The sequence below is a fragment of the Triturus cristatus genome, chromosome 6 (genome assembly GCF_964204655.1).
Source record: "Triturus cristatus chromosome 6, aTriCri1.1, whole genome shotgun sequence".
In the NCBI taxonomy this organism is placed as follows: domain Eukaryota; kingdom Metazoa; phylum Chordata; class Amphibia; order Caudata; family Salamandridae; genus Triturus; species Triturus cristatus.
This window is the reverse complement of record NC_140589.1, coordinates 881,867,424-881,894,983: the sequence shown is the minus strand read 5'-3', so window position 1 is coordinate 881,894,983 and position 27,560 is coordinate 881,867,424. Positions and strand designations below refer to the sequence as shown.

The 27,560-nt window shown below is 43.8% G+C and overlaps 12 non-coding genes across 12 annotated transcripts; 5 read left to right on the top strand and 7 right to left on the bottom strand.

The window, feature by feature from the left end:
* Positions 1 to 1,528: 1,528 nt before the first annotated feature.
* LOC146818027 (U6 spliceosomal RNA) lies at positions 1,529 to 1,635 on the bottom strand. The gene has a single exon (XR_014963343.1). It is a non-coding gene; the product is annotated as a U6 spliceosomal RNA (small nuclear RNA).
* A 777-nt stretch (positions 1,636 to 2,412) lies between these two features.
* Positions 2,413 to 2,485, top strand: TRNAR-ACG (transfer RNA arginine (anticodon ACG)). Its single transcript has one exon. It is a non-coding gene; the product is annotated as a tRNA-Arg (tRNA).
* A 998-nt stretch (positions 2,486 to 3,483) lies between these two features.
* LOC146818025 (U6 spliceosomal RNA) lies at positions 3,484 to 3,590 on the bottom strand. The gene has a single exon (XR_014963342.1). It is a non-coding gene; the product is annotated as a U6 spliceosomal RNA (small nuclear RNA).
* A 774-nt stretch (positions 3,591 to 4,364) lies between these two features.
* Positions 4,365 to 4,437, top strand: TRNAR-ACG (transfer RNA arginine (anticodon ACG)). Its single transcript has one exon. It is a non-coding gene; the product is annotated as a tRNA-Arg (tRNA).
* Positions 4,438 to 5,435: 998 nt separating this feature from the next.
* Positions 5,436 to 5,542, bottom strand: LOC146818023 (U6 spliceosomal RNA). Its single transcript, XR_014963341.1, has one exon. It is a non-coding gene; the product is annotated as a U6 spliceosomal RNA (small nuclear RNA).
* A 1,839-nt stretch (positions 5,543 to 7,381) lies between these two features.
* Positions 7,382 to 7,488, bottom strand: LOC146818022 (U6 spliceosomal RNA). The gene has a single exon (XR_014963339.1). It is a non-coding gene; the product is annotated as a U6 spliceosomal RNA (small nuclear RNA).
* A 778-nt stretch (positions 7,489 to 8,266) lies between these two features.
* Positions 8,267 to 8,339, top strand: TRNAR-ACG (transfer RNA arginine (anticodon ACG)). Its single transcript has one exon. It is a non-coding gene; the product is annotated as a tRNA-Arg (tRNA).
* Positions 8,340 to 9,337: 998 nt separating this feature from the next.
* LOC146818020 (U6 spliceosomal RNA) lies at positions 9,338 to 9,444 on the bottom strand. The gene has a single exon (XR_014963338.1). It is a non-coding gene; the product is annotated as a U6 spliceosomal RNA (small nuclear RNA).
* A 786-nt stretch (positions 9,445 to 10,230) lies between these two features.
* Positions 10,231 to 10,303, top strand: TRNAR-ACG (transfer RNA arginine (anticodon ACG)). Its single transcript has one exon. It is a non-coding gene; the product is annotated as a tRNA-Arg (tRNA).
* A 13,922-nt stretch (positions 10,304 to 24,225) lies between these two features.
* Positions 24,226 to 24,332, bottom strand: LOC146818018 (U6 spliceosomal RNA). The gene has a single exon (XR_014964532.1). It is a non-coding gene; the product is annotated as a U6 spliceosomal RNA (small nuclear RNA).
* Positions 24,333 to 25,098: 766 nt separating this feature from the next.
* TRNAR-ACG (transfer RNA arginine (anticodon ACG)) lies at positions 25,099 to 25,171 on the top strand. Its single transcript has one exon. It is a non-coding gene; the product is annotated as a tRNA-Arg (tRNA).
* A 997-nt stretch (positions 25,172 to 26,168) lies between these two features.
* On the bottom strand, positions 26,169 to 26,275 carry LOC146818016 (U6 spliceosomal RNA). Its single transcript, XR_014964499.1, has one exon. It is a non-coding gene; the product is annotated as a U6 spliceosomal RNA (small nuclear RNA).
* Between the last annotated feature and the right edge of the window lie 1,285 nt (positions 26,276 to 27,560).

The following is a 27,560-nucleotide window of genomic DNA, read 5'->3' as shown; positions in this document are numbered from 1 at the left end:
GAAGGGCTCTGAGAGGTGAAAGGCAGCATGCTTGGGTCCCTGGACAAGGTGAGCCTATGACAAGGTGTCTGAATTTTCGCCTGTATTGTAATATTAAACACTTTATTGTTGTACCCGCCTGCTGATTAAGGAGTCCTCAAGATCAGCTCCACACAGACGTGGAACTGATGATGTTAATGCAGACTATTTAAGAAACTGAGGCTGATCTAAAACATTTCCTTGGATCTAGGACCATTTCGCCTGACTTTTAGGTCCTTCGTCCTCCTAAAGTCCTTTGTATAAGTTAGGAACACCTGACAGAACAGAATTTCAGGAGGTCAGGTGGGTTTACTTGTGTCTTCTGGTTGTGAGCAGTAAACGTGGCTAAAAAGGTTGATGGAATGGTGTTTTAAAACACACACACACACACACACACAACTTCTGGTCCTCTTAAGGACAAAAGTATGGGTAATCCTACATGGGGCCAGTGGCGCAATGGATAACGCGTCTGACTACGGATCAGAAGATTGTAGGTCTGGCTCGAAAGGGTCATAGGTCCCTGTTTTATGGTATTCCTGTGGAATTCTTATTTACCTCAGACTTGTTGTAGGTTCAATATTCTCGAGCAGGACTCATCCAGCAGTCGTTCCATGGTAGGGCTGCAGTAATAGGACCACGGCCAGTTAAAAGTTTCCCATTTGCTGCTGGATTCTATGTGAAGGCCGTCATGTGGTGTGCTGCTTTTGTATTTCAACATGGGTCTCTGAGTCTCTAAACTAGGAAAAAATCTTGTTGAGAAAAGTGTGTGTGAGAGGGCTGTGGGTGCAGGCAGGTGTGTGCACTTGAGTGCTGACCCATTTACATGTGTGAGAGGGACAAGCAAATTGTCTGTGGGATGTAGGCCTACAACTGGAACAAAGCAGCCAGGCAGAACCACAGGTAAGGAGAGAGGAAGGCAGTTCATTATTAGAGCAGGATCATGAGCATCTTGCCCTGCTCCCTTCTGCCCCGATCGGCCACGATCGGCCAAGACCTCTCTATTAGGGTGGAGGGTGAACATTTCTTGGACCTCAGAAACTGAGGGATGCAGCGCCGATATGTCCTCCAAGGGCCTAGGGGACCTGGTGCCCAATAATGCCTGGTGTTTTTCAGCTTACCCGACCAATCTGGTTGCAAGGCGGATTTTAACAGTACTGCTGAAAAGGGACTCCCAGACAGCCCTGAAGCCATCATTTGCATAGGCCCTCCCCTTCTCTTTCTCTTGCTTCCCACAAAGCAACGCATCGCTGGCAGCAGTATAGATTTGGGGGTTGTGAAGAATAATGACAGGGAGGCTGAAGAAGGGAAAGAAAAGTCCCAGAAGTCCTACAGGCTTCCTTGCTAAATGCAGCTGGCCATAGAGTGCACCTTCATTACTGCGAGGTAAATACATTAAAAATGTTGAGGAGAGACAAATTGAAAAATAGATATTAGGAGGAAAGCACTGGAACCTGCTTTATTATTTCAATTAGTCTTGAAAACATAGAACATTTCTCTCCTGAAAGCTGGTAAAAATATGGAACGCTTCACGAATTTGCGTGTCATCCTTGCGCAGGGGCCATGCTAATCTTCTCTGTATCGTTCCAATTTTAGTATATGTGCCGCCGAAGCGAGCACACTTCATTGATGAACCTACAATGTTTATAAACTCTCTAAATCTACGGTCTCTAGACATAGGGTGGCCTGGCAGAGATGCTCGTATGGCCAGTAAGCATTCAAATCTGAGCCAATTGGGCAAAAATGCATGAAGAGTAACAATCCATTATTCTTCACTGCATTTGTGGTCCAAGACTTCACCATTTGGAAGTATGTAGATTATGCCAGGGTTGCAAAGGCTCATGGTTCAGGCTACAGACAAGGAACATTGTGACATCATGCTGCCTGTGGAACAGTGATATTAAAGGTGAGACAGCTGCACAGTAGGTTAGGTGAAGGGCTCTGAGAGGTGAAAGGCAGCATGCTTGGGTCCCTGGACAAGGTGAGCCTATGACAAGGTGTCTGAATTTCCGCCTGTATTGTAATATTAAACACTTTATTGTTGTACCCGCCTGCTGATTAAGGAGTCCTCAAGATCAGCTCCACACAGACGTGGAACTGATGATGTTAATGCAGACTATTTAAGAAACTGAGGCTGATCTAAAACATTTCCTTGGATCTAGGACCATTTCGCCTGACTTTTAGGTCCTTCGTCCTCCTAAAGTCCTTTGTATAAGTTAGGAACACCTGACAGAACAGAATTTCAGGAGGTCAGGTGGGTTTACTTGTGTCTTCTGGTTGTGAGCAGTAAACGTGGCTAAAAAGGTTGATGGAATGGTGTTTTAAAACACACACACACACACACACACACACAACTTCTGGTCCTCTTAAGGACAAAAGTATGGGTAATCCTACATGGGGCCAGTGGCGCAATGGATAACGCGTCTGACTACGGATCAGAAGATTGTAGGTTCGACTCCTATCTGGCTCGAAAGGGTCATAGGTCCCTGTTTTATGGTATTCCTGTGGAATTCTTATTTACCTCAGACTTGTTGTAGGTTCAATATTCTCGAGCAGGACTCATCCAGCAGTCGTTCCATGGTAGGGCTGCAGTAATAGGACGACGGCCAGTTAAAAGTTTCCCATTAGCTGCTGGATTCTATGTGAAGGCCGTCATGTGGTGTGCTGCTTTTGTATTTCAACATGGGTCTCTGAGTCTCTAAACTAGGAACAAATCTTGTTGAGAAAAGTGTGTGTGAGAGGGTCTGTGGGTGCAGGCAGGTGTGTGCACTTGAGTGCTGACCCATTTACATGTGTGAGAGGGACAAGCAAATTGCCTGTGGGATGTAGGCCTACAACTGGAACCAAGCAGCCAGGCAGAACCACAGGTAAGGAGAGAGGAAGGCAGTTCATTATTAGAGCAGGATCATGAGCATCTTGCCCTGCTCCCTTCTGCCCACGATCGGCCAAGACCTCTCTATTAGGGTGGAGGGTGAACATTTCTTGGACCTCAGAAACTGAGGGATGCAGCGCCGATATGTCCTCCAAGGGCCTAGAGGACCTGGTGCCCAATCATGACTGGTGTTTTTCAGCTTACCCGACCAATCTGGTTGCAAGGCGGATTTTAACAGTACTGCTGAAAAGGGACTCCCAGACAGGCCTGAGGCCGTCATTTGCATAGGCCCTCCCCTTCTCTTTCTCTTGCTTCCCACAAAGCAACGCATCACTGGCAGCAGTATAGATTTGGGGGTTGTGAAGAATAATGACAGGGAGGCTGAAGAAGGGAAAGAAAAGTCCCAGAAGTCCTGCAGGCTTCCTTGCTAAATGCAGCTGGCCATAGAGTGCACCTTCATTACTGCGAGGTAAATACATTAAAAATGTTGAGGAGAGACAAATTGAAAAATAGATATTAGGAGGAAAGCACTGGAACCTGCTTTATTATTTCAATTAGTCTTGAAAACATAGAACATTTCTCTCCTGAAAGCTGGTAAAAATATGGAACGCTTCACGAATTTGCGTGTCATCCTTGCGCAGGGGCCATGCTAATCTTCTCTGTATCGTTCCAATTTTAGTATATGTGCCGCCGAAGCGAGCACACTTCATTGATGAACCTACAATGTTTATAAACTCTCTAAATCTACGGTCTCTAGACATAGGGTGGCCTGGCAGAGATGCTCGTATGGCCAGTAAGCATTCAAATCTGAGCCAATGGGCAAAAATGCTTGAAGAGTAACAATCCATTATTCTTCACTGCATTTGTGGTCCAAGACTTCACCAATTGGAAGTATGTAGATTATGCCAGGGTTGCAAAGGCTCATGGTTCAGGCTACAGACAAGGAACATTGTGACATCATGCTGCCTGTGGAACAGTGATATTAAAGGTGAGACAGCTGCACAGTAGGTTAGGTGAAGGGCTCTGAGAGGTGAAAGGCAGCATGCTTGGGTCCCTGGACAAGGTGAGCCTATGACAAGGTGTCTGAATTTTCGCCTGTATTGTAATATTAAACACTTTATTGTTGTACCCGCCTGCTGATTAAGGAGTCCTCAAGATCAGCTCCACACAGACGTGGAACTGATGATGTTAATGCAGACTATTTAAGAAACTGAGGCTGATCTAAAACATTTCCTTGGATCTAGGACCATTTCGCCTGACTTTTAGGTCCTTCGTCCTCCTAAAGTCCTTTGTATAAGTTAGGAACACCTGACAGAACAGAATTTCAGGAGGTCAGGTGGGTTTACTTGTGTCTTCTGGTTGTGAGCAGTAAACGTGGCTAAAAAGGTTGATGGAATGGTGTTTTAAAACACACACACACACACACACACACAACTTCTGGTCCTCTTAAGGACAAAAGTATGGGTAATCCTACATGGGGCCAGTGGCGCAATGGATAACGCGTCTGACTACGGATCAGAAGATTGTAGGTTCGACTCCTATCTGGCTCGAAAGGGTCATAGGTCCCTGTTTTATGGTATTCCTGTGGAATTCTTATTTACCTCAGACTTGTTGTAGGTTCAATATTCTCGAGCAGGACTCATCCAGCAGTCGTTCCATGGTAGGGCTGCAGTAATAGGACCACGGCCAGTTAAAAGTTTCCCATTTGCTGCTGGATTCTATGTGAAGGCCGTCATGTGGTGTGCTGCTTTTGTATTTCAACATGGGTCTCTGAGTCTCTAAACTAGGAAAAAATCTTGTTGAGAAAAGTGTGTGTGAGAGGGTCTGTGGGTGCAGGCAGGTGTGTGCACTTGAGTGCTGACCCATTTACATGTGTGAGAGGGACAAGCAAATTGCCTGTGGGATGTAGGCCTACAACTGGAACAAAGCAGCCAGGCAGAACCACAGGTAAGGAGAGAGGAAGGCAGTTCATTATTAGAGCAGGATCATGAGCATCTTGCCCTGCTCCCTTCTGCCCACGATCGGCCAAGACCTCTCTATTAGGGTGGAGGGTGAACATTTCTTGGACCTCAGAAACTGAGGGATGCAGCGCCGATATGTCCTCCAAGGGCTTAGAGGACCTGGTGCCCAATCATGCCTGGTGTTTTTCAGCTTACCCGACCAATCTGGTTGCAAGGCGGATTTTAACAGTACTGCTGAAAAGGGACTCCCAGACAGCCCTGAGGCCATCATTTGCATAGGCCCTCCCCTTCTCTTTCTCTTGCTTCCCACAAAGCAACGCATCGCTGGCAGCAGTATAGATTTGGGGGTTGTGAAGAATAATGACAGGGAGGCTGAAGAAGGGAAAGAAAAGTCCCAGAAGTCCTGCAGGCTTCCTTGCTAAATGCAGCTGGCCATAGAGTGCACCTTCATTACTGCGAGGTAAATACATTAAAAATGTTGAGGAGAGACAAATTGAAAAATAGATATTAGGAGGAAAGCACTGGAACCTGGTTTATTATTTCAATTAGTCTTGAAAACATAGAACATTTCTCTCCTGAAAGCTGGTAAAAATATGGAACGCTTCACGAATTTGCGTGTCATCCTTGCGCAGGGGCCATGCTAATCTTCTCTGTATCGTTCCAATTTTAGTATATGTGCCGCCGAAGCGAGCACACTTCATTGATGAACCTACAATGTTTATAAACTCTCTAAATCTACGGTCTCTAGACATAGGGTGGCCTGGCAGAGATGCTCGTATGGCCAGTAAGCATTCAAATCTGAGCCAATGGGCAAAAATGCATGAAGAGTAACAATCCATTATTCTTCACTGCATTTGTGGTCCAAGACTTCACCAATTGGAAGTATGTAGATTATGCCAGGGTTGCAAAGGCTCATGGTTCAGGCTACAGACAAGGAACATTGTGACATCATGCTGCCTGTGGAACAGTGATATTAAAGGTGAGACAGCTGCACAGTAGGTTAGGTGAAGGGCTCTGAGAGGTGAAAGGCAGCATGCTTGGGTCCCTGGACAAGGTGAGCCTATGACAAGGTGTCTGAATTTTCGCCTGTATTGTAATATTAAACACTTTATTGTTGTACCCGCCTGCTGATTAAGGAGTCCTCAAGATCAGCTCCACACAGACGTGGAACTGATGATGTTAATGCAGACTATTTAAGAAACTGAGGCTGATCTAAAACATTTCCTTGGATCTAGGACCATTTCGCCTGACTTTTAGGTCCTTCGTCCTCCTAAAGTCCTTTGTATAAGTTAGGAACACCTGACAGAACAGAATTTCAGGAGGTCAGGTGGGTTTACTTGTGTCTTCTGGTTGTGAGCAGTAAACGTGGCTAAAAAGGTTGATGGAATGGTGTTTTAAAACACACACACACACACACAACTTCTGGTCCTCTTAAGGACAAAAGTATGGGTAATCCTACATGGGGCCAGTGGCGCAATGGATAACACGTCTGACTACGGATCAGAAGATTGTAGGTTCGACTCCTATCTGGCTCGAAAGGGTCATAGGTCCCTGTTTTATGGTATTCCTGTGGAATTCTTATTTACCTCAGACTTGTTGTAGGTTCAATATTCTCGAGCAGGACTCATCCAGCAGTCGTTCCATGGTAGGGCTGCAGTAATAGGACCACGGCCAGTTAAAAGTTTCCCATTTGCTGCTGGATTCTATGTGAAGGCCGTCATGTGGTGTGCTGCTTTTGTATTTCAACATGGGTCTCTGAGTCTCTAAACTAGGAAAAAATCTTGTTGAGAAAAGTGTGTTTGAGAGGGTCTGTGGGTGCAGGCAGGTGTGCGCACTTGAGTGCTGACCCATTTACATGTGTGAGAGGGACAAGCAAATTGCCTGTGGGATGTAGGCCTACAACTGGAACAAAGCAGCCAGGCAGAACCACAGGTAAGGAGAGAGGAAGGCAGTTCATTATTAGAGCAGGATCATGAGCATCTTGCCCTGCTCCCTTCTGCCCACGATCGGCCAAGACCTCTCTATTAGGGTGGAGGGTGAACATTTCTTGGACCTCAGAAACTGAGGGATGCAGCGCCGATATGTCCTCCAAGGGCTTAGAGGACCTGGTGCCCAATCATGCCTGGTGTTTTTCAGCTTACCCGACCAATCTGGTTGCAAGGCGGATTTTAACAGTACTGCTGAAAAGGGACTCCCAGACAGCCCTGAGGCCATCATTTGCATAGGCCCTCCCCTTCTCTTTCTCTTGCTTCCCACAAAGCAACGCATCGCTGGCAGCAGTATAGATTTGGGGGTTGTGAAGAATAATGACAGGGAGGCTGAAGAAGGGAAAGAAAAGTCCCAGAAGTCCTGCAGGCTTCCTTGCTAAATGCAGCTGGCCATAGAGTGCACCTTCATTACTGCGAGGTAAATACATTAAAAATGTTGAGGAGAGACAAATTGAAAAATAGATATTAGGAGGAAAGCACTGGAACCTGCTTTATTATTTCAATTAGTCTTGAAAACATAGAACATTTCTCTCCTGAAAGCTGGTAAAAATATGGAACGCTTCACGAATTTGCGTGTCATCCTTGCGCAGGGGCCATGCTAATCTTCTCTGTATCGTTCCAATTTTAGTATATGTGCCGCCGAAGCGAGCACACTTCATTGATGAACCTACAATGTTTATAAACTCTCTAAATCTACGGTCTCTAGACATAGGGTGGCCTGGCAGAGATGCTCGTATGGCCAGTAAGCATTCAAATCTGAGCCAATGGGCAAAAATGCATGAAGAGTAACAATCCATTATTCTTCACTGCATTTGTGGTCCAAGACTTCACCAATTGGAAGTATGTAGATTATGCCAGGGTTGCAAAGGCTCATGGTTCAGGCTACAGACAAGGAACATTGTGACATCATGCTGCCTGTGGAACAGTGATATTAAAGGTGAGACAGCTGCACAGTAGGTTAGGTGAAGGGCTCTGAGAGGTGAAAGGCAGCATGCTTGGGTCCCTGGACAAGGTGAGCCTATGACAAGGTGTCTGAATTTTCGCCTGTATTGTAATATTAAACACTTTATTGTTGTACCCGCCTGCTGATTAAGGAGTCCTCAAGATCAGCTCCACACAGACGTGGAACTGATGATGTTAATGCAGACTATTTAAGAAACTGAGGCTGATCTAAAACATTTCCTTGGATCTAGGACCATTTCGCCTGACTTTTAGGTCCTTCGTCCTCCTAAAGTCCTTTGTATAAGTTAGGAACACCTGACAGAACAGAATTTCAGGAGGTCAGGTGGGTTTACTTGTGTCTTCTGGTTGTGAGCAGTAAACGTGGCTAAAAAGGTTGATGGAATGGTGTTTTAAAACACACACACACACACACACACACACACAACTTCTGGTCCTCTTAAGGACAAAAGTATGGGTAATCCTACATGGGGCCAGTGGCGCAATGGATAACGCGTCTGACTACGGATCAGAAGATTGTAGGTTCGACTCCTATCTGGCTCGAAAGGGTCATAGGTCCCTGTTTTATGGTATTCCTGTGGAATTCTTATTTACCTCAGACTTGTTGTAGGTTCAATATTCTCGAGCAGGACTCATCCAGCAGTCGTTCCATGGTAGGGCTGCAGTAATAGGACCACGGCCAGTTAAAAGTTTCCCATTTGCTGCTGGATTCTATGTGAAGGCCGTCATGTGGTGTGCTGCTTTTGTATTTCAACATGGGTCTCTGAGTCTCTAAACTAGGAAAAAATCTTGTTGAGAAAAGTGTGTGTGAGAGGGTCTGTGGGTGCAGGCAGGTGTGTGCACTTGAGTGCTGACCCATTTACATGTGTGAGAGGGACAAGCAAATTGCCTGTGGGATGTAGGCCTACAACTGGAACAAAGCAGCCAGGCAGAACCACAGGTAAGGAGAGAGGAAGGCAGTTCATTATTAGAGCAGGATCATGAGCATCTTGCCCTGCTCCCTTCTGCCCACGATCGGCCAAGACCTCTCTATTAGGGTGGAGGGTGAACATTTCTTGGACCTCAGAAACTGAGGGATGCAGCGCCGATATGTCCTCCAAGGGCTTAGAGGACCTGGTGCCCAATCATGCCTGGTGTTTTTCAGCTTACCCGACCAATCTGGTTGCAAGGCGGATTTTAACAGTACTAATGAAAAGGGACTCCCAGACAGCCCTGAGGCCATCATTTGCATAGGCCCTCCCCTTCTCTTTCTCTTGCTTCCCACAAAGCAACGCATCGCTGGCAGCAGTATAGATTTGGGGGTTGTGAAGAATAATGACAGGGAGGCTGAAGAAGGGAAAGAAAAGTCCCAGAAGTCCTGCAGGCTTCCTTGCTAAATGCAGCTGGCCATAGAGTGCACCTTCATTACTGCGAGGTAAATACATTAAAAATGTTGAGGAGAGACAAATTGAAAAATAGATATTAGGAGGAAAGCACTGGAACCTGGTTTATTATTTCAATTAGTCTTGAAAACATAGAACATTTCTCTCCTGAAAGCTGGTAAAAATATGGAACGCTTCACGAATTTGCGTGTCATCCTTGCGCAGGGGCCATGCTAATCTTCTCTGTATCGTTCCAATTTTAGTATATGTGCCGCCGAAGCGAGCACACTTCATTGATGAACCTACAATGTTTATAAACTCTCTAAATCTACGGTCTCTAGACATAGGGTGGCCTGGCAGAGATGCTCGTATGGCCAGTAAGCATTCAAATCTGAGCCAATGGGCAAAAATGCATGAAGAGTAACAATCCATTATTCTTCACTGCATTTGTGGTCCAAGACTTCACCAATTGGAAGTATGTAGATTATGCCAGGGTTGCAAAGGCTCATGGTTCAGGCTACAGACAAGGAACATTGTGACATCATGCTGCCTGTGGAACAGTGATATTAAAGGTGAGACAGCTGCACAGTAGGTTAGGTGAAGGGCTCTGAGAGGTGAAAGGCAGCATGCTTGGGTCCCTGGACAAGGTGAGCCTATGACAAGGTGTCTGAATTTTCGCCTGTATTGTAATATTAAACACTTTATTGTTGTACCCGCCTGCTGATTAAGGAGTCCTCAAGATCAGCTCCACACAGACGTGGAACTGATGATGTTAATGCAGACTATTTAAGAAACTGAGGCTGATCTAAAACATTTCCTTGGATCTAGGACCATTTCGCCTGACTTTTAGGTCCTTCGTCCTCCTAAAGTCCTTTGTATAAGTTAGGAACACCTGACAGAACAGAATTTCAGGAGGTCAGGTGGGTTTACTTGTGTCTTCTGGTTGTGAGCAGTAAACGTGGCTAAAAAGGTTGATGGAATGGTGTTTTAAAACACACACACACACACACACACACACACACACACACAACTTCTGGTCCTCTTAAGGACAAAAGTATGGGTAATCCTACATGGGGCCAGTGGCGCAATGGATAACGCGTCTGACTACGGATCAGAAGATTGTAGGTTCGACTCCTATCTGGCTCAAAAGGGTCATAGGTCCCTGTTTTATGGTATTCCTGTGGAATTCTTATTTACCTCAGACTTGTTGTAGGTTCAATATTCTCGAGCAGGTCTCATCCAGCAGTCGTTCCATGGTAGGGCTGCAGTAATAGGACCACGGCTAGTTAAAAGTTTCCCATTTGCTGCTGGATTCTATGTGAAGGCCGTCATGTGGTGTGCTGCTTTTGTATTTCAACATGGGTCTCTGAGTCTCTAAACTAGGAAAAAATATTGTTGAGAAAAGTGTGTGTGAGAGGGTCTGTGGGTGCAGGTGATAGAGATCAGGGTGTATATAATATCCTTACTTCCACGGATAGAGTAATTTCACAGTTACACGCACATACACTCATCATACACTAGGGCCCATTTCACTAACATACGCTCAAATACTCTACCAGCACTGAACCTGTGGAAAGAAAACTCCTAAACACCCCGCATCTATATCGAGGTCGATAAGACCTGGTTATTGTAACTGCCCTGAAACATAATCTAAACAATCTATACCATAATAATCAAAACATAGTACTCAATAATTGACAAGAAATAATAACCAACACCATATTCAAAATTATAATGCTTTATCTAAAATTAGTCAAAGAAAATCAATCAGAATAAATCATTTTTCTCATAATTACCTATTCTAGCTAAATGTCAGAACGGGTCAGGACAGGTCTCTCAGTAAAGTCTCTCGAGTTGTCGTCCTCACAGCGTAGATCCTCACCAACGCAGATTTGGGAAGAAAATGGCAAAGTGGCGAAGTGGCAAAGACCCTCTCTAGGCTAACAATTTTTATAGCATTTCGAACAAAGGAAAGAAACAAAAGTATTCATTGCGTCCGCTGAACCTCCGAGCAAAGCGAGAAGGAAAGGATGTAGCATCGTTACATTTGGAAAAATCTCCGCTCAGAAAAAAATCACAAAAATAAAAAGACAGAACAGGAACTAAATATTAAATGTATCTTCTCAACTTCCACACATTTCCTCTGGTGAGCTCAGAGTTCAGAGTCTTTCTTTACAGCTCCTTTGTTTTCCAAGGCTGCCAAGGCTGTCTCAATGCATCTGGAGACTTGCCCAGAACTGCTGCTGTCCTCACGGAAAGTTTTAACCAGGCAAGGACTGTGGACAGATGACTCGCATCCATATTCAGCAAGGCCTTTTCCATCACAAACTCTCACTCGAGACTAGGCTGCAAACAGCGGCCATATTTGGTTAGGCCACAATAGGCCACAATAGACCATCTTAATTGAAAGAGACAAAAAAACAACGTTACCACAGCATAGTGATTAAACAGTGTTAACCCCACTAATACCCTTATGTGTATGTAATTATCTAGCCTCTGCAACACAGAAAAGCATTAATTCAAAAGCGTTTCGTGCTTTAAAATAAACAGCACTCAGCAACATTTAAACATGCAAACATGCACGTTATTATTAGTCAGCACACATATGCGTTCCCACGTGTAATTCTCTCTTGTTAAAACACACATGTTGATCAGTATAAAAAACACTTACACAAAACAAATAATTAATAATTAATAATTAGTAGATTAAATTATGACAAATAGACAAGCCAGAGCTTCAAAACCCGATTAATTTTCAAACAGAAAACTCTGCTCTAGCAATCCCCCCTTTGGTGATTTAATCACCAAATAACCCACAAAAAAAAAATTTTGTGAAAATTTAGTCCCATTTTAGGAGAAATCGGAAATGTCTTTTTCTCCTTACACAACACTACACACCAGTCACTCTTTCATCATCCCTCTTTGTTTCTAAGTAGACACTCTCCCTCAATTCTTCTAATTCAATTTCTTGTGGTTCTCTTTTCAGCCTTTTATTTCTCTTTTCATTATTTCTTTTAATTAATTTATTTTTCCCTCCCCTGTTTTTACAACACAAACACACCAATCTAAGTATCAATAAAGCAATAATTATACAAGTTAAAGGAAACAATATCTTACCTACAATAGTACTACCTATTTTCGCAATAAAACTCTTAACAGCCATCACCTTATTAGCTAATTTAGTCCAGATACTTCCAGCTTCAAGTGGTACTAATTCTTCATGCAAATCAGTAATATAATATAGACCTTCAGGTCTTTGCTTTCGTCTGGAATGTAAGTACAACAATGTTGAACTTTCAGCATTCCACAGACTCCACCCTCTTTGGCCAATAGAATATCAAGGGCAAGTCGATTTTGCATAGACATGGCACGTACGGCAATCAATTCCGTATTCACCAAAAGAAACCCTCCAGCGGTATTTGTCGATAAGCGATCCACCACTGTTGACAGTTTCCGAATTCTATAAGCATTCAAAGAAATTCCCACTGCTGGAATTAAAGCTCCAAAAATGTCACCTACTATTTCGGACCAAGTTTCTCTCTTGAAACGCATTAGTAAATTAATATGTTCTACATCTTCTATTCTATCCACATGAAAGACCTTTGGAAAAACCAGGCCCACATAACACGTGCCATACCAATGGTCAGGCAACTTGTAATAAGCCTTGTTCCCACAAACATAGTACACTCCTGGAAAAATTGTATCTTCTCCACCTCTGAAACCCCATCCTGTTGCAATGAAGTATGTATCATGACATTCACTAGTCCCAACAAAATATGTATCATATTGGGATTTCCTTCTTGTAATGCACAGCTTATCCTTCTGTGGTGCATCTAGAGCTAAAGTTGGACTAGCCCCATTTCTCAATTCTTTTCCCATCTCAATGTCCCAAATTGTCTCACTCACTTTATATTTCCCTGCTTTCTCATTCATGCTCAATCTCCTTTCCTCCACCATATTTAGGAAAGCTTTCTCCTCTTCTTTCAGACTGCAAGTTAGATTATTCTTAAAAATGTAATCTAATGTTAATTCTTCTTTTTCAATAAAAATCTCACCAAAAATGTTAGCTTCTTTAGCTGGATTCAGCTCTTTGTTCATTGGCAAGTGCCCAAAAATACTATCTTTGTTAGACATCTTATAATCTATTTTCCCTAACAAATAAAAAACACTACTTAATACACTACAAGAAATTCCATACGTAGCTGGTAAATGATGATAAGTAACACCCTCTGAAACGGATGCAGGTAATTGCATACAAACGTAGCAATCCCTAACTTCCATTGTTTTCACATATTCGTATAACAACTTTGAAAAAACATTACTAGAAAAATCATCAATTGACCTATCTTTATGTACGTAAGTATTACTAATTCTAGTCGGAACTACTTTTTGTGAACTCTTCTCTGCATTTGTCACATTCTCTGTATGCATCTCAAATGTACCTATTGTAACTCTAAAAGTAACTAATAAAGCTAAAACACCCCATAGTAGCATTAATAATCCAGTACAGCAGCAGCACATTTTACACCATCTTCTTTAAAAGGCACATCTACTTTGGTTATTCTCTATGTTAGCCATTTTACTACTTTGACTGTGTCTTTTGACTTAGCCTCTACTACTCCACTACTTGAGACTTTAAAATTCTGGATTACTTCAAACAATCAATTTCAGTTTTTTCTTCTTTTCACTTTTTCCAAGTGATTTCTTCTGTTTACTCAATTTGGATATTCATCACTCTTTACTTCATTCTCTTCAACATCAAATTGTATTAGATCTCCAACAATATCCTCAGTATCCGACTTTTCATCAATGTCAGTCAAGATTACTTTCAGGATTTCACCAGTATCTTCTTCAACCACTTCTCGTACGGTCTCCTCTGGATTTCCTTGACTTTCTGCCTCTTCACCTTCAGACAGTGCCACGTACGTCCATTCCGGCGACCTATACTTCTGGTTAGGTTTTCTTATTCTCTTGATCTCTTCTGGTTCTTTTGACACTTTTCTCTTTTCACCTCTTGCTGGATTTTGACTCGACACCTCATTCACTTGTTCAGCTTTCGAGTTATTTGCTCTTATCAGTCTGTATCTCAGCCTCTTTATTCTGTTGTTAGGCCAAAGATCTCCTCTTACAACCTTTTTCGGTCTTGTTTCTGTATTATTTCTCTCTCCAATCCAAGTTCTCTTTCTCAGAACTCGACCCTCTGATTTTTCATTTTCACTTTCATCCGATTCTGTTTCAAATGCCTCTGATTCTTCAGCAGTTTTCTTTTGCTCCACAGTCTTTTTCACCACTGTTTGAGACTTCCCTACTTCTTTCCCTCCTCGGGTCTCCGACACGCAATCTTCTTGCTGTCTACTTGTCCCTTCACCTAGCTTGTCAAGAATATTCCCTACACCTCCTCGGGGGTCTTCCGCAATCTTTCCCTCTCTATCTTCTTCTGACCCTACTTCTTCAGGTGTAATCTCAAGTGGTTCTTCAATCTCCTCCTCTTCTGATTCAGGAGTAGTCTCTGTGGAATTACTCTTTTCTTTTCTTTTTCCTTCACTGCTTTTTGGAACTTCAGGCTCTTTCACAGAATCTGATCTCCTTTCTGAGACTCTCAATTGTTCTCTTGAAGCCTTTTCTGCTTCTTTTCTCACTGGTTCTGTATCTTCATCATCGCTGGAATCTGACTCTTCAAAATACTCCTTACCAGTCCCATCCTTTGGGTTTGGAACTCTCAGAGTATGACTCGCATGTACCCAGTTTTTCACTCCAGCACACTTTACTGCAGTTGTCGTAGTTAGAATGACTTGTCTCGGCCTTCCCCACCTTGGAACCAAGCAATTTCTTCTTCTGTGCACCTTAATCCTCACCCAGTCCCCTGGACTCAGATCATGAGCTTGCTTCTTCTCAAGTGTGGTAGCTTCTTCTCCAACCTGGTGAAACACAGAATGAACTGCGTCAGCCAGGCCTTTACAGTAATCCAAAATCATGTCATCAGTTATTGTCATCAACTTATTGACAGGTACATATGCATGTCGCATTGCACGTCCCATGATTATTTCGTGCGGACTTAAACCAGTAGTTCTATCTGGAGTAGATCTGATAGTCATTAGCACTAGAGGCAAAACATCGGGCCATTTCATACCAGTGGCTAAACACATTTTACCAATCCTGTTCTTGATTGTGCCATTAATCTGCTCAACCACACCAGAAGCCTCTGGTCGGTATGCACAATGTAGCTTCTGCTGTATGCTTAATGCTTCACAAATCAAACTCATGAGTTCATTATAGAAGTGTCCACCTCTATCAGACTCAATCGTTACTGGAAACCCGTACCTAGGAATCAACTCTCTTAACAGTAATTTTGCCACTGTTATTCCATCATTTCTCCTAGTCGGATAGGCCTCCACCCATCTTGAAAACAAACAGACTACCACTAAAACATACCTCAGTCTGTTCACTTGGGGCATTTCAATGAAATCAATCTGCATTCTTGTAAAAGGACCTCCTTCTCTGCCTATTGTTCCTAGACTCACCACTGTCTTTTTCCCAGTGTTAAATTGCTGACAAATCAAACATCTTTGACAGATGCTCTCTGCAATTGTCCTGAACTTTGCATTGTACCAGGTCTGCTTAAACGACCTGATCATCGCATCTCTCCCCAAATGTCCCTGGCCATGATACATTCTTGCCATTGACGACAAAATGGAGTTCGGCATTACTGGTCTGCCATCTCTATAGACCCAAACATGATCTGTTTCTCTTTGGGCACAACCTGCCTTAATCCAGTCTTTCTTCTCTTCCTGCCTCATCCTGCAACTGTTTCACTTCATCCCATGTCTCTAAGACATTAGTAAACATCACAGAACAAAAAGACATTTCACCTTCTCGTTCCCGATTAATGGATTGATTATTCTTGGCGCAATATTGCGCAATGTCATTGGCATAGCGATTTCCAACTGTCACAAAATCATCTCCTTGTCCATGAGCAGCACACTTTACAACTGCTAACTCTTTAGGCAACTGTATCGCCTCAAGTAATTTCCCAATCACTTCAGCATTCTTTATTGGAGTCCCACTCGACGTCAAGAAACCTCTTTGTAGCCAAAGTTGGCCAAAATCATGCACAACTCCAAATCCATACTGACTATCAGTCATCACAGTCGTTCTCAAATCTTTCCCAATTTCACAAGCTTTTGTTAACGCCACCAATTCAGCAACTTGCGCAGATTTCACTCCTTTCAATGGTGATGCTTCCATAACCTCTGAAACTTTGCACACTGCATATGCTGCACATAGCACACCCTCATCATTTCTCAGGCATGATCCATCCACAAACAACACATGATCACTCTCATGCAAGGGAAGATCCCTTATGTCTGGTCTCGGTTTTGTACAGTAATCAAGCACATCCAAACAATTGTGATCATCTTCTGTCTTCACACCCACATTTTCAATATCCGGCAACAATGTCGCTGGATTCACATTCACACATCTCTCAAGAGTCACATTTGATGCTCCCAGAATCACTTTCTCATATTTAGTCAGCCGACTATGTGACATGTACTGGGTTCTGCTTCTTGTCAAAAGAATTGCCACATTGTGAGGTACGAATACCCTTACAGGATATCCCATTATGATTCCCTCACTCTGTTCCAGGCTTCTGCATGTTGCAGCCACAGATTTCAAACAACCTGGTAAACCTACAGCTACAGGGTCAAGTGTCGATGAGAAGTACGCAATAGGCCTCCTCAGCTGTCCATGTTTCTGAATTAACACTGAAAGTGCACATCCATTTCTCTCACTACAGTACAATTCAAATTCCTTTTCATAGTCAGGCATACCCAAAGCTGGAGCCTCACACATTCTACTTTTGAGCTCTTCAAATGCTGCCATTTGTTCTCCATCTAGTTCCAATGGGTCTGTCATCTCACTTTTTGTCAGCTTAATCAGTGGCTTTGCTATCAGAGAAAAATTAATTATCCACTGAGGACAATAACCCACCATACCCAGGAACATTCTCACTTCCCTCTGGGTCTTTGGGGCTTTCATTCCCCTGATGATTTTGATCCTGTCATCAGTCACCTTTCTCAGACCTTTTTCAATATTGTGTCCAAGATAATGCACCTCTTTCTTACAGAATTGCAATTTGGCTGGAGATACTTTTAACCCTCCATCTGCCAGATGATTCAATAAAGCTATAGTATCTACTTCACAAGCTTCACGTGTCTTTGATGCCACAAGTAGGTCATCAATATATTGCACTAGTACTGAGTTTTCAGGCATAATCAAGCTCTCCAATGATTTTTTCAATAACTGATTGAATATCGAAGGACTCTCCGTATACCCCTGTGGGATACGACACCATGCTAAAATACGCTGGCCAAACCTAAATGCAAAAATCGGCTGGCTGTCATGATGCAATGGAATTGAAAAGAACGCATGACACAAATCAATCACTGTATACCACTCAGCATCATGTGGAATCTGATACAAAATCACTGATGGATTTGGCACAATAGGACAACATGCCACCACAATTTGATTAACTTTTCTCAAATCCTGTACGATCCTAAATTTCCCATTGGGTTTCTTTAGCCCCATTATCGGTGAATTACACGGACTACTCAGTAGTTCTCTCAGAACTCCCTGCTGAATCATTTTCTCAATTATAGGAGTTATTCCTTCAATTATTTCTGGTGTCATTTTGTACTGAGGAATGTTAGGATACGTGATTCCCTCTTTCACTGAAATTTTCACAGGATCTACATTATTCATCAATCCCACATCCTCTCCAGTAAAATCCCAAACTGTCCTTTTCACTGTGTCTCTCAGCTCTCGAGGCAAATCCTCCGGATCAAACACAGCAAATGCACCAACCATTTCACTCTCTCTATTTCCTAGAGTCATTCGGTACAAAACATCCTCATCTGGTGTCTCAAAGGCTATCCCATCCGGTGTACAAAAAATCATGCAGTTCATCTTGCACAACAGGTCCCTACCTAACAGGTTCACTGGACTAGTGTCACAGACAATAAATCTGTGCATGTCTGAAAATTTCCCTATCTGCACTCTTACTGGTTCAGTAAGACGTGTCCTGATTTGTGTATTGGCTACACCAACTAATTGGATTGCTTCATCCGAGAGAGGAAGATTTCTAATATCTGTTGACCTGACAGTTGATCTTGTCGCACCTGTGTCTACTAAAAAAGTAACACTTTCCTCATTTATTTTCCCATCTACAAATGGTCCTGCCTGGTCTATTTCTAGAGTTGCACCAAGTATGCACTCTTCTTCCTCTCTTCGGCACCGTCAATAAACACCCTCAGACTCACTCCCTTCATTCTTTAACAAGTACTGTTGTACCTGGTTAGAACGCCTTGGTTTGTTTACCTGTTCATCATTGTAGAATCCTGAATCCTGATTATACTTTTGTGACCCTCTATTCTGCGGCAAGGGCGGTTTTGGCTCTTGACTCTGCTGTCTCACAACTTTCTGTTGTTGCTGCTGTTGATTATTTCCTTCGTTCTGCACCTGTTGATTTAAGGATTTTCCCTCATTATTCACTAATGGTGGATTGGTACACTCAGACCTCCAATGTCCCAGTTGGCCACAGTTGTGACACGGGAACTTTTTCTTAGCTTCTTCAAGATTCCCCTTTCCCTTTCCTGCATATCTAGGTCTATTCCCTGCATTATTTCCTGCATTATTTGCCTGTTCCACTAACTGTGCTTCCTGTCTTTCTGCAACTTTCACTTGTGCCCACATTGCTTTCTCTTTCAGCTTTCTTTGTTTTGCTTCAATTTCATCACTGAAATATTTTGCATGTCTCAGAATCTCATCTATTTTCTTACTCTGCCAATCCACTGTGTGCTCACAAATTCTCTCACTAATCTCAGGTCTCAGGCCATATACAAATCTGTATACAAAATGACTCAAATCTTTGTCACCCAGGTGTTCATCTCCACTGAATTGTTTAAACGCCAGTATCAGCCTCTTGTAAAAAGCATGAACTGATTCTTTCGCTTCCTGTTGTGTTCGATCTATTTTAACCCAGTCTGTCTCTTTTGCAGGTACTTTACTCTTCAGGTATACCATCACCTGATCATACTTTCTCATTACCTCTGGATCTGGTGCTCCTGTTCTCGGATCTCTTGGATATTCCTCAGTAGGCCAACTCACAACTATTTTACACTCAGTCCACAAGTCTGCTGGAACAATTATATCAAACAGACTATTCAGGTCAATCCACAGCACTTTTGACAATTTCACAAACCTATCTACCTGCCTATTCCACTCGACGGGCTTTTCTCTCAATCGAGGGAAATCATTCGTAAATGATAAAATATCCTGTCTGGTCCATGGAACATGTACATATCCTCCTCCAGGTATTTCTCTCATAGGATAATTATCCACTGGTTTCTCCTTTTCTCTCACAGGAAATGCTGAATAAGTCTTATCTCCGGATTCTTCCCTTTTCTTGTACCACCTATCCTTCCACTTTTCTACATCTCCCCATCTTCGCAATAATGCGACCATTTCTTTAATCTGTCCTGTTCTACCAGTACCATTCAAATTCTCAATGTCCTTATCTGTAAAATCCATCCTGTAAGTTTTTTGCAAAGCCTTCACCTTATCAATGTCAACTCCCTGATCATTCGCTATTGCTCTTAACCTGTCATGTGTATTTCTCGCTCTCCAGGTGATATTTTTACACATAAACAACAGCTCACCTTCATGATGATTTTTAAGAATTTCTGTTGGAACTGTCCCTGCAACAAGCTCTTCTAATTCCACACGTAACCTAGCCACATCAACTGCTTGTGAATCTTTATCCCTCTTCTGAAGAACCTTCATCCAATCATTCAAATCTTCTGCTGTTATTTCAGTAGTTTTTCTCACTGGAACCACTTTCTTTTGCGGTTCTAAAATCGGCATCCCTGAACAACTAGCTTCACTAGCATCCAGTCCTTCACTACATGTGTCATGTCTGGATTGTCTCAGATCACTACTTTCTGTCCTTCTTCCTGAATCTCCTGAGGGACCAGCTGAACTTGTCATCTTATTCCCAACATATGGAATCACCAAACCATTTTCACCTGTCCTCTGCTTGTCAAACACAGGCATAATCGGACCTATGGTTACAGGCACCGTAACAGCTTCCAGATTCTTTGTTAATTCCCTAATCTTTTCAGTCAGCTCTGTTGTAGTTCTGGCTAATTCTCTTGTATTTCCGTCACCACCTCGATTCCCTCTCTCCCTGAAAGGATTACCACTTCGTAACTCAGGTGTCACATTTTCTGTCTCAATGTTACTCACTGTATCTCTTATCGGAGAAACAATTGGTGTACTCTCATCTGGTTCTGGTCTATATGGAGGTGGTCTCTTGTAAATCATGTCATTCAAGACCTCATCCTCATATTCATTAACTCCATATCTTCTCACTTCTGACTCAGGAACCCTCTCTGCTCCCCCTTCAACTGTTCTCATAGGATATAATCCCTCTGACATACTAGCATCTCGCCATCTTTTCATTCGATCATGATGAGTTTCACGATCATGTCTCCTCCCGAACATATACCTGTAATGTCCTCCAGACCTTTGTTTTTCTCGCTCATGTACTTCCTCTTCCCATTCCACTAAAGCCTCAAACTGTGTCGGCCTTGGTTTTGGGTCAAGACATAACATCTTTTCCCGTAAATTTCTCAACACGGCCAGATTAAATGAACCATATTCTGGAAATGCTAGAACACCATCCTCTTTGGTATACCTAACCCAATTCTCCAACCATATACAGGTATGATACCCATATCTCGCAGCCATGAAGGATGCAGGTGTTTTCGCTGGAGGTAACAATTCACCCTCTCTCGTCTTAACATCTTTATCCTTATCAAACCACTTTTTGATTTTTCCAAAGACTGTCTTCTTCTTTTTCTCTTCTTGGTAATACATTTTAGCATTTACCAAACTTTTAATCCTTTCCGTATTATAAATATACAATACGAATTTTCAACCAATAACAGCGCGACTCACACTAACGCACCAATCCTGGAGCGTCTACGTCACTAGAATAGCTCTTCCAATCCTTGCGCGGCTCACACCAACGCACCAATCCCAGCGCGAACACTATTCTGATCCACTATCCAATCAGAGCGCGGTCTGTTTGACGTCAGCAGTCGCTGCAGTCGCCTGTCTCCTGTCTCCTGTCACTCGTCTACCCCTCCTTTACAAAATCTCTCAGTAGACTTCGTGTCAAATTTCTACAAAATCTATTAGTTACAACATATAAACATCTCCATTGTCTGCTTCGCTAACCACAGAATAGTAAAGAAATCTATTTCACAAGAATCAACAACTTTCATACATCCCTTAACTGTTTCCTCTAGGACTTGTCCAAAGAGTCTTACAATCGATTAAATGTATAAGCATTCACGCACATTCATACAAGGAAAATATAGTACATACACACAGAATCCTGCTTCCCGAGAACAGCGAACAATCTGTCCCATACAGAATTATAGCACACGTCAACCAAGCAGCTTACCTCTGCCCAGTTCCTCAAACAAGCTCAGAGAATACCTATTACTTCTCCCGCGATAAGCTTTAACGGTGAACCTTACGGATCCCTGGGACTTAAAACCAGAGTTTCACAGATAACCTTCGCTACCATACGCACACCTTATATACCAGAAATATATCTAATAGTAACATACGACAATGTCACTAATTCCGAACCCAGACAATGTGACGCGCAACTTCAATTGTCACACGTTTTTTTCCTTTCAATCCCGTCTTTCCCGAGAGCAGCATATACTTCCCTCTGCCCTACTACGGAACTGCTACTAGCTCCCAAGTTCCAGAAGCACTACATATAACTCAAAATGACGACTCCAACATATAGTATTAGTACATATACCAACATCAATCAATAATCAATAATCAATAAGCTAATGTACAGGCAATCTAATCAGATCAAGACAATCATCAATAACCATCCTCTGCTACCAGGAAATTGATAGAGATCAGGGTGTATATAATATCCTTACTTCCACGGATAGAGTAATTTCACAGTTACACGCACATACACTCATCATACACTAGGGCCCATTTCACTAACATACGCTCAAATACTCTACCAGCACTGAACCTGTGGAAAGAAAACTCCTAAACACCCCGCATCTATATCGAGGTCGATAAGACCTGGTTATTGTAACTGCCCTGAAACATAATCTAAACAATCTATACCATAATAATCAAAACATAGTACTCAATAATTGACAAGAAATAATAACCAACACCATATTCAAAATTATAATGCTTTATCTAAAATTAGTCAAAGAAAATCAATCAGAATAAATCATTTTTCTCATAATTACCTATTCTAGCTAAATGTCAGAACGGGTCAGGACAGGTCTCTCAGTAAAGTCTCTCGAGTTGCCGTCCTCACAGCGTAGATCCTCACCAACGCAGATTTGGGAAGAAAATGGCAAAGTGGCGAAGTGGCAAAGACCCTCTCTAGGCTAACAATTTTTATAGCATTTCGAACAAAGGAAAGAAACAAAAGTATTCATTGCGTCCGCTGAACCTCCGAGCAAAGCGAGAAGGAAAGGATGTAGCATCGTTACATTTGGAAAAATCTCCGCTCAGAAAAAATCACAAAAATAAAAAGACAGAACAGGAACTAAATATTAAATGTATCTTCTCAACTTCCACACATTTCCTCTGGTGAGCTCAGAGTTCAGAGTCTTTCTTTAAAGCTCCTTTGTTTTCCAAGGCTGCCAAGGCTGTCTCAATGCATCTGGAGACTTGCCCAGAACTGCTGCTGTCCTCACGGAAAGTTTTAACCAGGCAAGGACTGTGGACAGATGACTCGCATCCATATTCAGCAAGGCCTTTTCCATCACAAACTCTCACTCGAGAGTAGGCTGCAAACAGCGGCCATATTTGGTTAGGCCACAATAGGCCACAATAGACCATCTTAATTGAAAGAGACAAAAAAACAACGTTACCACAGCATAGTGATTAAACAGTGTTAACCCCACTAATACCCTTATGTGTATGTAATTATCTAGCCTCTGCAACACAGAAAAGCATTAATTCAAAAGCGTTTCGTGCTTTAAAATAAACAGCACTCAGCAACATTTAAACATGCAAACATGCACGTTATTATTAGTCAGCACACATATGCGTTCCCACGTGTAATTCTCTCTTGTTAAAACACACATGTTGATCAGTATAAAAAACACTTACACAAAACAAATAATTAATAATTAATAATTAGTAGATTAAATTATGACAAATAGACAAGCCAGAGCTTCAAAACCCGATTAATTTTCAAACAGAAAACTCTGCTCTAGCACAGGCAGGTGTGTGCACTTGAGTGCTGACCCATTTACATGTGTGAGAGGGACAAGCAAATTGCCTGTGGGATGTAGGCCTACAACTGGAACCAAGCAGCCAGGCAGAACCACAGGTAAGGAGAGAGGAAGAAAGTTCATTATTAGAGCAGGATCATGAGCATCTTGCCCTGCTCCCTTCTGCCCCGATCGGCCACGATCGGCCAAGACCTCTCTATTAGGGTGGAGGGTGAACATTTCTTGGACCTCAGAAACTGAGGGATGCAGGCCCAATATGTCCTCCAAGGGCCTAGAGGACCTGGTGCCCAATCATGCCTGGTGTTTTTCAGCTTACCCGACCAATCTGGTTGCAAGGCGGATTTTAACAGTACTGCTGAAAAGGGACTCCCAGACAGCCCTGAGGCCATCATTTGCATAGGCCCTCCCCTTCTCTTTCTCTTGCTTCCCACAAAGCAACGCATCGCTGGCAGCAGTATAGATTTGGGGGTTGTGAAGAATAATGACAGGGAGGCTGAAGAAGAGAAAGAAAAGCCCCAGAAGTCCTGCAGGCTTCCTTGCTAAATGCAGCTGGCCATAGAGTGCACCTTCATTACTGCGAGGTAAATACATAAAAAATGTTGAGGAGAGACAAATTGAAAAATAGATATTAGGAGGAAAGCACTGGAACCTGCTTTATTATTTCAATTAGTCTTGAAAACATAGAACATTTCTCTCCTGAAAGCTGGTAAAAATATGGAACGCTTCACGAATTTGCGTGTCATCCTTGCGCAGGGGCCATGCTAATCTTCTCTGTATCATTCCAATTTTAGTATACGTACCGCCAAAGCGAGCACACTTCATTGATGAACCTGCAATGTTTATAAACTCTCTAAATCTACGGTCTCCAGACATAGGGTGGCCTAGCAGAGATGCTCGGATGGCCAGTAAGCATTCAAATCTGAGCCAATGGGCAAAAATGCATGAAGAGTAACAATCCATTATTCTTCACTGCATTTGTGGTCCAAGTCTTCACACATTGGAAGTATGTAGATTATGCCAGGGTTGCAAAGGCTCATGGTTCAGGCTACAGACAAGGAACATTGTGACATCATGCTGCCTGTGGAACAGTGATATTAAAGGTGAGACAGCTGCACAGTAGGTTAGGTGAAGGGCTCTGAGAGGTGAAAGGCAGCATGCTTGGGTCCCTGGACAAGGTGAGCCTATGACAAGGTGTCTGAATTTTCGCCTGTATTGTAATATTAAACACTTTATTGTTGTACCCGCCTGTTGATTAAGGAGTCCTCAAGATCAGCTCCACACAGATGTGGAACTGATGATGTTAATGCAGACTATTTCAGAAACTGAGGCTGATCTAAAACATTTCCTTGGATCTAGGACCATTTCGCCTGACTTTTAGGTCCTTCGTCCTCCTAAAGTCCTTTGTATAAGTTAGGAACACCTGACAGAACAGAATTGCAGGAGGTCAGGTGGGTTTACTTGTGTCTTCTGGTTGTGAGCAGTAAACGTGGCTAAAAAGGTTGATGGAATGGTGTTTTAAAACACACACACACACACAACTTCTGATCCTCTTAAGGACAAAAGTATGGGTATTCCTACATGGGGCCAGTGGCGCAATGGATAACGCGTCTGACTACGGATCAGAAGATTGTAGGTTCGACTCCTATCTGGCTCGAAAGGGTCATAGGTCCATGTTTTATGGTATTCCTGTGGAATTCTTATTTACCTCAGACTTGTTGTAGGTTCAATATTCTCGAGCAGGACTCATCCAGCAGTCGTTCCATGGTAGGGCTGCAGTAATAGGACCACGGCTAGTTAAAAGATTCCCATTTGCTGCTGGATTCTATGTGAAGGCCGTCATGTGGTGTGCTGCTTTTGTATTTCAACATGGGTCTCTGAGTCTCTAAACTAGGAAAAAATCTTGTTGAGAAAAGTGTGTGTGAGAGGGTCTGTGGGTGCAGGCAGGTGTGTGCACTTGAGTGCTGACCCATTTACATGTGTGAGAGGGACAAGCAAATTGCCTGTGGGATGTAGGCCTACAACTGGAACCAAGCAGCCAGGCAGAACCACAGGTAAGGAGAGAGGAAGGCAGTTCATTATTAGAGCAGGATCATGAGCATCTTGCCCTGCTCCCTTCTGCCCCGATCGGCCAAGACCTCTCTATTAGGGTGGAGGGTGAACATTTTTTGGACCTCAGAAACTGAGGGATGCAGGCCCAATATGTCCTCCAAGGGCCTAGAGGATCTGGTGCCCAATCATGCCTGGTGTTTTTCAGCTTACCCGACCAATCTGGTTGCAAGGCGGATTTTAACAGTACTGCTGAAAAGGGACTCCCAGACAGCCCTGAGGCCATCATTTGCATAGGCCCTCCCCTTCTCTTTCTCTTGCTTCCCACAAAGCAACGCATCGCTGGCAGCAGTATAGATTTGGGGGTTGTGAAGAATAATGACAGGGAGGCTGAAGAAGAGAAAGAAAAGTCCCAGAAGTCCTGCAGGCTTCCTTGCTAAATGCAGCTGGCCATAGAGTGCACCTTCATTACTGCGAGGTAAATACATTAAAAATGTTGAGGAGAGACAAATTGAAAAATAGATATTAGGAGGAAAGCACTGGAACCTGCTTTATTATTTCAATTAGTCTTGAAAACATAGAACATTTCTCTCCTGAAAGCTGGTAAAAATATGGAACGCTTCACGAATTTGCGTGTCATCCTTGCGCAGGGGCCATGCTAATCTTCTCTGTATCGTTCCAATTTTAGTATACGTGCCGCCGAAGCGAGCACACTTCATTGATGAACCTACAATGTTTATAAACTCTAAATCTACGGTCTCTAGACATAGGGTGGCCTGGCAGAGATGCTCTTATGGCCAGTGTTAGACGGACCGGGAGGGTCGGCCGAGGACAAGGGGAGAGGTCTCCGGGGAGAGCCGTCTCCAACGATCGTACAGACGAGTAACTTCCCCCCCACAGATGTACACCACACAAAGATAAGGTTTAACGTTCTTTATGAGCAATCTCTTAGGTACGATAGAATGGTACAAGGAGGTCTGGACTCAGGGGTCCCCTCGATTCTAGTCTCTTGGTTGGGAAAGGGGGTAGCGGGACAGTCTGGTTACCAATATGGTAGATGCGATGATGGATAGCTCACAATCCTCGAGCTCGGTGTTCTAGCTGGACGGGCCGCGGCAGCGCCAGCAGGTCCCGATGAAGGTGGTCGTTACACGGTCCGCGGCAGCGCCAGCAGGTCCCGATGAAGGTGGTGGTTACAACGGTCCGCGGCAGCGCCAGCAGGTCCCGACAAAGGTTGTAGTTGCAACGGTCCGCGGCAGCGCCAGCAGGTCCCGACGAGGATGGAGGATGTAGAAGGCCACGGCAGCGCCAGCAGGCAGGACGATAGTTCACAAGGCAGGGCTACGGCAGCGCCGGTAGTCCGTCAAGGATGAGTTCTTCTTGGTGTCTCTCGACTCCAGGATACAACTGCCTTCCTGCTCTGGAGCTGCCCTAGTTATAGGTCTGGCGCCCTTTGATGTCAGGACCCTCGCACTTGGAGGTCGGGAGGTCCGGGATGAGGGAGTCCAGACACCCAGCAGGGGGGTGGAGCCAGCGCCCGGGGGAGCTGGAGGGCGATCGGCACCTGGCGGGGGAGAGCCATCGACACTTCTTTCTCCCATCTACCTGCCAAGTGGTCCGTTCACCTCCTGGGTGGATGGTGGTGCCGGGATGTCGGGGCCTGGCCAGGCCCAGGGTTAGGGTCGAGCTGAGGCCACGCGGCCTCGTGGTGCAGTGTCCAAGATGGCGGCCGGTCCGGCCGAGGGAGCCGGTAGTGGTTCGGCCCCATGTTACAGAGATGTTCGGGGGCAGGAGTTCCGTCTGGAGACGGGGTGCGGGTTGTTTCTGTGGGTAACACCTGGAGGGCCGGGGCTTGGGCCCTGTCATGCGGGGAGGGAGCAAGCCCTTCATGTGGCCTGTCCAACATGCGTCCCCCCCAGCTGAAGGCGGGGAGAGTCACCCATCCTCTTGGGGACTCTCCTCGTCGAGGCGGAAAAAGCGTGACAGGCCATCTGCGT